Source organism: Alexandromys fortis, unplaced genomic scaffold (assembly GCF_014885135.2).
Source record: "Alexandromys fortis isolate MF-2015 unplaced genomic scaffold, M_Fortis_MF-2015_v1.1 scaffold_21, whole genome shotgun sequence".
NCBI lineage: Eukaryota > Metazoa > Chordata > Mammalia > Rodentia > Cricetidae > Alexandromys > Alexandromys fortis.
In genome coordinates this window covers 7,901,480-7,913,573 of record NW_026067905.1, presented here as the reverse complement: position 1 = coordinate 7,913,573, position 12,094 = coordinate 7,901,480, and the positions used below count along the sequence as shown (strand labels likewise).

At 44.9% G+C, this 12,094-nt stretch overlaps 1 long non-coding RNA gene across 1 annotated transcript in view; it reads left to right on the top strand.

Annotated features, from left to right (window-relative positions):
• The first annotated feature begins 2,157 nt into the window (after positions 1 to 2,157).
• Positions 2,158 to 12,094, top strand: part of LOC126497294 (uncharacterized) — a 26,287-nt gene continuing 16,350 nt past the window's right edge. The window contains exon 1 of the long non-coding RNA XR_007590564.1: positions 2,158 to 2,295. This is a non-coding gene — a long non-coding RNA (uncharacterized lncRNA). The remainder of the gene's footprint in view (positions 2,296 to 12,094) is intronic.

The window sequence follows — 12,094 nt, the reverse complement described above, 5'->3', positions numbered from 1 at the left end:
CCAATTGGCTACTCTGTCGTCAAGAAATATTATACCATTATACATCGGGAGTAGCAAGGTAATTCTTGGTTAAGAACACTGGCTGCTCTTCCAAAGAACTGTGGGTCAGTGCCCAGTGCCCACACAGTGGCTTACAACCATCTGTAACTCCAGTCTCAGGGGTCAGTGCCCTCTTCTGTCTTGCATGGACACCAGCCATGCACCAGGAATGCGTGCTAGGCAAGCACTCTACCACTGAGCCGTGTCCCCAGATCTTTCAGGGTCAAATTTTAGAAAGCACGGAGACCCTGCGGTGCCTGTCCCTTCAAGGGTAGCTTTCTCGTGTCCAGGTACAGTGACTAGGTAGGTAATCTCTGTCATCAATCAAATGGTGTTTATGAGAGCAATGGGCAGGCTTAGGAGAGAACCCTGGGAAAGGGGGAAAGGACAGGGGGGGACGGATAACAGCCCCAAGGAGAGCAGATTTTTTTTCACACTGGAAGAGCCCTGAAATGTCACAGCAGTGCCGAATCACCCTCCAAGGTTGTATGCTTAGCAGACACTTTCAAGATTCCCTACCAGCTTCTAAACAGCAGGCTCACAGTCACTTGGCCACATGCACAGAGCCAGCAGCGAAGACTGGCTGGTGTTATGTGGTTCCTGGGACTCTGTAGGCTTTCTGGCCTTGAGAAGGAAAGAGTAGGAAAGGGAAGCATAGAATGGGGAAAGGTCCCAAGGCTCTCAGGCTCACAGCGAGACTTGATTCGGGGCCGTAGTATTTTATATTTAACATTGCTCCTTCTGAGGCAAGACGAAAAGAGAAAGGAAATTTAACGAGGTGGCCTTGGTATCAGAAACCCCGCCTGGAGGGAACTATTGCTTCATCTTTCCAGCTGCCAGGCTCCCCTTGCTTCTGTTCTCTGCCACAGACACAGCGCTGATTGCTTTTTGTCAGCTTGACACAAACCTAGATATATCTGGGAAAGGGAACTCTCGACTGAGGAACCATCAAATTGCCCTGTGGACAAGTCTGAGAGATGTTTTCCTGGATAATGATTGATGTGGGAGGGCTCAGGACACTGTGGGTGATGCCATCATCATGGCCCTGGGCTACACGAGAAAGAAAACCAAGTGAGCCGTGAAGCAAGGCAGTAGGTAGCACGGCTTCCCGTGGCCTCTGCTTTGGTCCCTGCCTCCAGGTTCCAGCTTGACCTCCCGCCCTAACCTCCCCCTCACTCAGTAAGAGACTGAGAGATGGCATGGAGGCCACATAAACCCTTTCCTTCCCTAAGCTGCCTTGCATCAGAACAGTTATCACAGCAACAGAAACGCAAACTAAGACAGACATTATAGTTCTAGATTTTTCTACCACTTAGAATTCCACAGTCACCAAGCTCACCTGCAGAGTAGGACACGGCTGCTCCAGGTGTCTGTATTTACTCACAAACACAGACAGCAGCATATCCTTGGAGAACAGGGAAAGTGACAGAGACGAGGTCCTGTGGACCAGAGCCTTGTTCCGTCATGGGTCAGAAGTGAGTTCTTGCCCTCAGACGACGGTTTTCCCTCCTGCAACGTTCCTGACAGAATCTTCCACCTACTGCTAAAAGCACTGGATCAGGAAAGCCAGTCGAGATGATGCAGTAACAGCCTAGTGGCACAGGCCTATAGTCCAGCTGCTGGGGAAACTGAGGCAACAGGGTTTCAAGTTCAAGGCCTGCCTAGGTTACCGAGTGAGTTCACGGCCACCATGGATATTTTAGACTGATTGGGGCTGGTGAAGTAGCTCCATGGCAGAGCACTCACTGAGCAAGTGTGAAGTCTAGGTGGATTCTTCTTTGGGCTGCCAACTCACAAAAAAAACTGCATGGAAACTTACTATTATTTATGATAGTTTGGCCTATAACTTAGGCTTGTCCCATTAGTTCTTATAACGTAAATTAACCCACTTGTATTAATTTATGTTTTGCCTTAAAGTTTTGCCCTTCCCTCCTGCACGTCTTGCTTCCCCTGCATCCAGCTGGCAACTCCCCCTTTTTACTTCTTCCCAGAAGCCCCGCCTAACCTCTTCCTGCCTAGCTATTGGCCATTCAGCTCGCTATTCAACCAATCACGGTGACACATCTTCACACAGCGTAAAGGATTATTCCGCAGCAGTGAAGTACTGACCCAGTATTGCAAAACCAAAGCACACAGTAGCGTGCCTTATGTCTGGAATGAACTTGCATACTTGCCAGTTAACAGGCTCATAAGCCACGAAGAAGCCCAGAATTCCGTGCCTCTGGACGCGTCACAGCCTGAACGCTGCTCCCACAGGTACGTGAAAAGGAAGACAGTCAGCATGGAGGGAAACATCTCTTTCCCGGTTGGATGTGAAATGTTCCCCCACAGGCATAGGTATTTGAACATTTGCTCCTTAGTTGGGGCACTATATTGTTGCTGTGGAACCTTTAAGATGCGAGACTTACCTGGAGGGCGCTGGTTTTGGAAGTCACAGCCTGGTGCTGCTTCCTGTTCTGCTGAGAGGCAAGGAGTCCTGGCCCCTGCTTTCCCACACTGGGGAGCTTCCTGTGTGCCATCCCCATTATGATGGACATGACGGTCACACCATGAATAGAAGTAGATCCTTCCACCTGTAAGCTACCATTTGGCTATTTGCCCATGAGGGGGCCTGCCAGTCACCATGGTTGCTCCTTCCTGGGCACTCATGAACCTCCCTCAGGCTGAAAATGAACCCCCAGTGGTTTCCCAATGTGCCTGGGAAAGACCCCCCTAACAGCCCCAGCTCCTAATTTCTACCCAACAGACCCACCCCCAAAACCTGTTCAGAAGGACCAGGTTTCTGCCCCAAAAGCAGAAAAATTTTTACATGATCAAATGTCCAGGTGTGCTGGCACTTGGGAGGCTGTGGCAGGATGACCACAAGTCCAAGACCATGCTGGGCAAGAGAGTGAGACCTGGTTTCAGAAAAACAAAATTTCAAAGTAAACAAATAAATAATATTAATTTAAAAACAATGGGTGAACCCTGGCTGATGAGAAGTAGGAAGTGACAGACTGCTTACTTCTTCTCCTTCTTCAACCTCGGCGCCTGCTCTGAGAAACACTGGCTCTCCACACCTCCAGGAGACGTCCCAGCAGATAGGCAACTGATTATCATTTTATTTTGCTGATTTTTTGAGTTTATTTAACCTCAACTTCTCAACTTTGCCCAAAGCTGTGAGAATTGTAGAGGAATGGGGCAGTCTGCTATGGAACAATCCCTTGGCACACTGTAAATATGCATTATTCTCATTGGTTGACAAAGAGTTGACTGACTAATAGTTAGGTAGAAAAATGCTAGGCAGAACTGTCCAACAAAAAGCAAGCTCAGGGTAGGAGAAGACAGAGTTGCCAGGAGACTCAGAGGAAGCAGGAGATGAACATGCCGTACTGGAAAAGATACCGAGCCACGTGGTAGAACACAGTTAGAAATCTGGTGGATTAAAGTTGTAAAAGTAGTAATGAGCCTAAGCTATCAGCCAAACATTTATAATCGATAATAAGTCTCTGTGTGGTTATTTGGGAGCAGCTGGTAGGACAAAGCTGATCAGTGGTCCTAACAAAATAATCCCCCCCCAAAAAAAAACTCCACATACAGTAGTCGAGGGTTGCTCTAGATCACTAGGAGTGGCTTCTAATCACTCACACGCTGATGTGGGAAGCCAGGAAGAGAGAAAATAGAAAATGTCTATGAGTCTAAAATATTCTGAAAACACTTACTTTTAAGTAAGGGAGTTGGGGACATAGAGATCCTAAGCCTGCAAAAAATGCTCAGAAATCTGAGCGAGTATAGCTGGGAAGTTATCCACTGCTCTGTGCACTAGGGTGTGTGCACAAGGAAAGTCAAGATTTAGAGGGAAAAAATAACGTCATCTGGAGAATTCAAGAAATAGAGAAATACTGGAGGAGGGAAAAGGGAAGGGACTTGCCACCATAAGTCATTTGGTTTCTCTGTTGGTTTTGATTTGGGACATGTGGAGGCCAGAGGACAACTGTGGGAGTCATTTCTCCCCTTCCCCAGGATCAAACTTGGGTCACCAGATTTGGCAGCAAGGGTCTTCATACGGGGAAAAAAAAACTGTGTATTAATATCAATGCTATAGGGCTGGAGAGATGGCTCAACAGTTACAGTGCCTGCTGATCATCACAGAAACAGGGTTTGGATCATGTCCTGCAAATCCCCTGTAACTCCAGCTCCAAGGGATCCAATACTCTCTCTGGCCTCTGCAGGAGCACAGACCTAGATACCTGCATGAACACAGGCACACATAAATAGAACATTTAGGACATATTATTATAATAAAATGAAAGGATTGTAAAATTCAACTCTAATTCTTCATGCATAGAAAAAAAAAACAGAGCCGTATGGTGGTGGCAAATGCCTTTAATCCCAGCACTCAGGAGGCAGAGGCAAGCGGATCTCTGTGAGTTCAAGGCCAACCTGGTCTACAAGAGCTAGTTCCAGGACAGGCTCTAAAACTACAGCAAAATCCTGTCTCAAAAAAAAAGGCAAAAAGAAACAAAACAGAACAGGTGTGGAGTATACAATTTTAATCCCAGCACTCAGGAAGCAGAAGCAGGAAGATCTCTGTGACTTGATGTCAGCCTGGTCTGCACACTGAGTTCTCAGAGGGACAGGGCTACATAGAGAACCCTGTCTCAGAAATGAGGAAAGGGAGGGAGGGAAAGGAGGAAGGAAGGAAGGAAGGAAGGAAGGAAGGAAGGAAGGGAGGGAGGGAGGGAGGGAGGGAGGGAGGGAGGGAGGGAGGGAGGAAGGAAGGAAGGAAGGGCCAGGTGTAGTGGCTCATGCCTTTAATTCTAGCACTCAGGAAGCAGAGGCAACAGTTTCCCTGTGAGATTGAGGCCCACCTGGTATACACAGTGAGTTCCAGTAAAGCCAGAGCTATGCAGAGAGAATATATGTCAAAAAAAAAAGGAAAGGAAAGGAGAGAGAGAGAGAGAGAGAGAGAGAGAGAGAGAGAGAGAGAGAGAGAGCTGATTCCAACTTTCCCCCGAAATAGTTGTAAAGAGATGACCCGGCACAATGCCCTTGGGAACACACAGATCCACATTCTGTTTGAAAGTCATTGGCAAGAAAAATTAAAATTAAATATTAACCTCACACAAAACAACTTGCAATCCCATTGCCAAATACCAATCATAACAAAGGTCTTCATCAAAAACATGACCCTATTGCTCTTTAGGGATGAAGCCGTCTCCACTCTATTTTCAGCAGACCATACTAACTCCTATATTCCCCACCTTCCTTTTCCCTCTCCTCACTTCCCAAGGGAAAGATTTCTTTTCCCTAGTTTTCCTCCAATGGACAGTAGTGGCCTTGACTCCTGGGAAGGGAAGGATGACAGTTGCCCCCTACATGTGAAGCTGCATAACTGTCACTTCATACAGGGTTCTGTGGGTTTCTTATTCGGAGGCAAAACCAAATCTCTACTGGGAACAATTCATATTAAGAACAGTTTGCCCGTTTTTTAGATTTATTATCATTACTGTATGTGTGGTTTATGTGTACATAAATGTAGGTAACTTCGGAGGCCTGAAGTGTCAGACTCCCCTGGAGCAGGCGGTTGTGAACTGACTTGGGTGCTGGGAACTGAACTTAGGTCAATATGTGCTCTCACTATGAGCCATACCTGATCCTGGACCCTGACACACCCTTTATGTATATGATGTGGCATTGGTGGTATAGTGCTAGGCATTGCTGCCTTCCAATTCCTTATTGTGCCTCATTTCTGAATTTCTTCTTGGATGGTTGTTGTAGGAAGCCACTTGTTTGTTCTTGGCTGCTCAGCCCTGAAATAATCACACAGAAACTATATTAATTAAATTACTGCTTGGCCCATTAGCTCTAGTTTCTTATTGGCTACCTCTTATATCCTAATTTAACCCATCTCTATTAATCTGTGTGTCACCACATGGCTGTGGCTTACCAGCAAGTTTCCAGTTTGTCTGTTCCCAGCAGTGGCTATCTGGCATCTCTCTGACTCTGCCTTCTTTCTCCCAGCACTCAGTTTTGTTTTCCCCACCTACCTCTATTCTGCCCTGTACAGGCCCAAGACAGTTCCTTTATTAACCAATAGCATTCACAGCATACAAAGGGAATCCCACATCACCTCCACTTTTCTGTTTAAATAAAAAGGAAGGTTTTAATTTTAACATAGTAAAATTACATATAACAAAACGGTATCAAGCAAGAATTACAGTTACAATATTTATATCTACTTTATCTTTTATCATAACTAAAGAAAACTATAACTACCTATTCTTCAACTCCACCAAAGACCCCAAAAGGCTATAATATTACCTAAATAAACAGGAAATGCATTGTAAGCAACTTCCAAAACTCTAGAATTGACAGAGACATCTTACTGTCTGGACAGTCACCCAAAGTCCTTCTGTAACATTGGAGTATCAATCTTCAGCCTACTAGTCCATAGTATCTGGCAGGTTTTTCCATGAAGCAGAAAGTTTCAAAGACAGTTCTGCCTATATTGGCAGTTTGTCAGTCACTTTCTTCTGTATCCTGCAGAATGTCTGGCATATTCTTTCATGTAGCATGAACCCTGAAGGACTGTCTCATCTTTAGGCAAGATCATCAGTCATTTCTCTTTGGGTCCTGCATGTCCAGTTCATACAGCATAACATCAAACAGTCCAGGCAAGAGCAGTTTCTTGCCCAAATGGCTAGCAAACTCTATAAGGAACTGCTTTGATGTCCATCATCCTCTTGAAGTAGATTGGTGCTGCCAGGATCAGATGTGTCTCATCGTCATGAAAAGTCCTAAGTTATTAAAACATTTTAAATGCCATATTCTGTAGCTCTTTGAAGTGGTTGGAGAATAACTATCTATCTGAAATACATCTCTGTACATCTAGAAAAACCTAGCTAACATGACTACAAGCTTGATTTTTATAGATTGTCTATTAACCTATATTTCTTAATTATGCATTAAATTTTCAAATGAGCTGCATAAACACAATACCTTAATCAAGAACAGAAATATATAGCCTGGTGGTGGTGGCACACACCTTTCATCCCAGCACTCGGGAGGCAGAAGCAGGCGGATCTCTGTGAGTTGGAGGCCAGCCTGGTCTACAAGAGCTAGTTCCAGGACAGGAACCAAAAGCTACGGAGAAACCCTGTCTCGGAAATCAANATCAATAAATCAAGATCCATACCAATGCAAAGTATCTACTCTACAGCATATCCCCCTTTAAATGTAAACAAACATTTAAAAACAGTATTTGAGAATCTGAGCATAGTTCTCTCCAAACTGCTTCCTGCTTTTTGTTGGGCAAAGTAATTTTGAGGGGTGTTTACTGCCACCTTTCAGGGGGTCTTGATCCATCAAACCATATTAGTCTGGAAGGATTCTACAGATTCTCATCCTCTGTGGAAACAAAAAGAACCTCTTTTCCTAAGCAACAAATCCTTAGACCCAAATTCTGGGATCGAGATACCTTTAAAATATTTATGCTGGTTTAGCTTAGCAGCCCATACAATGAAATATCTCTCTGTACTTAGCTCCTTTGCAGTCAAAAATTTCAAAGAAAACACAATAATATACATAATCCAGACTCTCTGTATATATTCTATCTTTATGTGGCTTATTTTTCTCACTCTATTACTTTTTCTACAAGTTTAATATTTATTTTATTTTTACTCCTTTAATCTATGACTGTCTGTACTCTTTTATATCACATTTACTGTCTCTTTACTCTTTTTCTTCTCTCTCCCAAGCCTATGTATATTTTTAAACACATTGTGTCTTATTTAGAGGTCTTTTATATCTGAATCTGTCCTATTGTGTATCTGTAATCCTTTTCTATCCTGGAGAGCTTTGAAAGTGGTAAGCAGCTAAGCATCCTTACTAAGACTAAGGCTGCTTTGCCTTTTGGCTCTGCCCAGTCTAACATGGAAGGGCAGAGGTCTGTTTAGCACCAACCATGCTCACAGCCCCATTTTCAGGCACACAGTGGGTCTATGTTGCCATTAAGCAAGTTGTGGCACTCTATTCACAAACCCCATTGAGTCAGAGCCATTTGTGCTGGAAAACCAGAACACTGCTGTTTTGAAACCATGCATTTTGGGGGGGTTGGTTTTCTGGGGGGTTTTGTTTTTGTTTGTTTGTTTTGCCACTGCTGAATCAGGAAGACCTCTCTTAAAGGGTCTGCAGCATGCTGCCAGTAGCCAGCAGAATGTTGGCTACCAAGAAATCATGTTTAACTCTCTTCTTTTGTGTCTAGAATTACTTTTTAAGCTTTTTCAGGTTTTACATAGATTTTTGTCAGCCCCACATTGGGTGCCAATATGTTGTAGGAGGCCACTTGTTTGTTCCCAGCTGCTCAGCCCTGAAATAACCACACAGAAACTGTATTAATAAATCTCTGCTTGGCCCATTAGCTCTAGCTTCTTAGTGGCTACCTCTTACATCCTAATTTAACCCATCTCTGATGTGGGACAATTCTGTATTCTGTCATTTGTGTTTTAAATAAACGCTGATTGGTCAGTAGCCAGGCAGGAAGTATAGGCGGGACAACCAGACAGGAAGTAGAGGTGGGTCAAAGAGAACAGGAGAATTGTGGGAAGGAGGAATCCCATTCCTCTGCAGTCATGTCCAGACACAGAAGAAGGGAAATGTGACTTGCCCCACTGAAAAAATGTACCAAGCCATGTAGCTAACATATACTAGAATAATGGGCTAATATACATTCTAAGAGCTAATAAGGAGCCTGAGGTAATGGGCCAATCAGTTTATAACTTATGGAGACTCTGTGTGATTTTCTTTGGGGCTAAACAGCTGAAGGAACCGGGCAGGACAGAAACTCCCACAAGCAGGCCTTCATGTTACACATCTTTATTAACCTGTGTATTGCCATGTGGCTGTGGCTTACCAGCAAGGTTGCAGATTATCTGTTCCTGGTGGTGACTACATGGCATGTCTACAACTCTGCCTTCTTTCTCCCAGCATTGTTTAGTTTTCCCCACCTACCTCTATTCTGCCTTGTGTAGGTCCAAGACAGTTCCTTTATAACAAATGGTATTCAACAAATATAGAGGAAAATCCAACATCAGATGGTGATAACCTGAAAAATAGAGGCCTCCTAAGGCATGTTTTTTGTTTGTTTGTTTGCTTGATCTAATCACAGGTTCTTATTAGACCAATAGGGCCTTCATTGGCTTTGGTCACCCTTCCAGAGGGTTGCCATGGTTCCTTAACCCAGTCAGAAGTCTTAACTAAGCATCCAGGGCTACATCACTGATGAGCTCTCTGTTCCAAAGCTGAAGGATTTCTGTGAGATGACTTCTCTTCAGTTGTTGCTGCTTAAAGAAAGATGGGGTTAGTTCTTTTCAGTCTAAAGTTCCTGGGTTCCCCCTTCCTCTGCAGCTCTGCTTTCAAACAGCCTGACTCTGGTTTTCTGTACATAATTCTTTCTTGTAGTACTTTACAAACTACTGTCCCCCAGCCCATGATGCAAACACACAGCTTTGGATCCTCCTCTTCAAAGTGTGAAACATATATATATATATATATATATATATATATATATATATATATATATTATCTGGCATACATCAATAATCTCAGCACTCAGTAGACTGAAGCGGGAAGATCTAGAGTCCAATGTGAGCCTGGGCTATTTAGTGAGATCCTGTCTCAAATTAAAAGAAAAAAATCAATGCAAAGTAGTATATTGTGAATGAAAATATACGTTTAAGACTTGCTCATAAAGACAATACTTTTTGAGACAGGATTGTATGTGGTCCAGCGTAGCCTCAAAGTTGCTATGTAGTTGAAGATAATCGTGCCTCCATCTTCCAAGTGCTGGGATAATAGGCATGCAGCACTGTGTCTGGTTTACGTGGTGCTGGGCTGTGTCTTCTAGACAAGCACTTTAACAACTAAAAGAGAATTATGGCTGGTGTTCTGATGGGGAATCTCTGTCAGTCATGAACTTTAAGAGGTGGGACCAGGTTAGGGCGTGACCTTTTGGATCTCTCTCTCTCTCTTTCTCTCTCTCTGTGGTTCCCGTGCTACACAGCTGAGCTTGGACTTCTCATTCCCTTATAATAAAGAATTGGTTTATGTTGGAGTTAGCCTGGTATTATTCGACCAGCATTATTTCAACAATGTTCAGCATACACAACAGTGTCTACAGGAAGAGCACATATGCCTTAGAAACCAGTGCCACCCTGGTGGATTATATACCACGAGCCAAATGCTGCTGTATGCTTGAAATACTGCCCAAACCCTTTGGACCAGCTCTATGTGCTGACTCAGAGGAAATACTTTCCTATCCTGCCAATGGGGCTGACCTCGTATTCATAACAGCTCATTCTTCAGTACAGCTGATTAGTTCATATAGATTACTAGCCAAAATATCATACAAATGCCCCCTAATCAAGCCCCAGTAGAGTCCTTGCCCCACCCCCAGACTTCACAAGCCAGGCCTCCATGGTTAACCTTCTCTCGGCATTCCTGTCTCCCAAGCTCCCGCAGCAAGGGTTCTTTAAGCTCTGAACACTCAATGGCTTTTCTAGCCCAAGTTCCAAAATCTTCCACATTTCTCCAACCAAAGATTCCAAATGCGTCAAAAGCCATATGGTCAAGCCTGTCACAACGGCAGCCCAGTTTCCAGTATCAGTTCCTGTTTCTAATTCACTCTCTGTTGCTGTGCAACACTCTGATCCAAAGCAACGTGGAGACAAAAAGTTTTTTTGGCCTACGAGGCAGGTCAGGAACTTAAGCAAGAACTTGAAACGGAGCCATAGAGGAACACGGCTTTCTTGCTTGTTCGCAGACTCGTGCTTAGCTAACTTTCTTACACATCCCAGAACAACCTGCCCGGGGAATGGTGCCGCCCACAGTGGACCGGACCCTCCTCCATCAATTCCCCATCAAGATAGTCCTTCTAGGGACATGCCCACAGGCAAGTCTCATCTTCTCCCCTGGTAAGTTCCTCAACTGAGGCACAGTTTCAGGTGACTCCGGGTTGTTTCAAGTTGACAGTTAAGAATAACTAGGAAAAAAAGCCCAACTAGAATAAACTCTAAGTAGCCTATCTGTCGAATCCGCACACACGGAAAGGTCTGTTTCTGCATTTGCTCCATCATGGCATCTGCCATGTCTGCAGCAGAGAGCACACTTTTTAGGTCCTATGGCAGCCTTGGCTCTTTTCCAGCCTGTATTGGCTCCCAAGTGGCCAAACCTTACATGAACCCAGTGAGCAGCCGCTAGGGACAGCTGAAGGCAGATGGTCTGTATTTTAATAAGGGCATCTGCCTCTTGGTTTCCAGGAGGACTCAGTGGACCTAGAAGTTCTGACTCCTGGTGAACTCTGTTACATATTTCCTTCCACATCTGTTGTCTCCATGGCAACAGCAGGCCCAGCAGTCACTGATGTCCTCCCCCCTCCCCCCCCCCCATCAGGCTAGCCATAAAATCAGACCTCTGGTTACCGAGCAACTGTCCGTACAGAAGGCCACAGGCCAAGCCTCCTCCATAAGGAAGCCCACTGTCTGTTCCTTCCTTCTCTCTCCCCATGTTATTGGTGTTGATCTGTATTGCTATAGTCACACATTCCCGCCTGTGCCTTTACCTGAGCCACAAGTGACCGGAAATCCTTGAGAATAGTCAGCACTGACCCCGGAACCCCATCCTCTGGTTTGGCTGTTGCTTCAGTACTGACGGAAGCTCAGTGACATCAAAAGACACTGTTCCCGTGGCTAAAGAGATGGGTCAGTGACTAAGAGTGCTTACTGGGGATTGCAGAGGACCCAGATTTTGTTCTCTGGACCTAACACCCTCTTCCAGCCACTCTGGACTCTTACGTGCACGTGGTGCAGAGACATACATAATCATCAGTTGAAAAGTTTCGGGTTTAAAAGACACTGGCTGTGGCCCAGCAGGCCTGGCATGGGGACGTGAACGCAGTATTAGTCACCGTGACCAAATGCCTGGAGCAAGCAACTTAACAAAGGAAGCCTTTATTTGGCAGCTTAAGGGCATGGGAGGGAAGGCATGGTGGTGGGATCTGGAGGCGGTTGCGGCATTT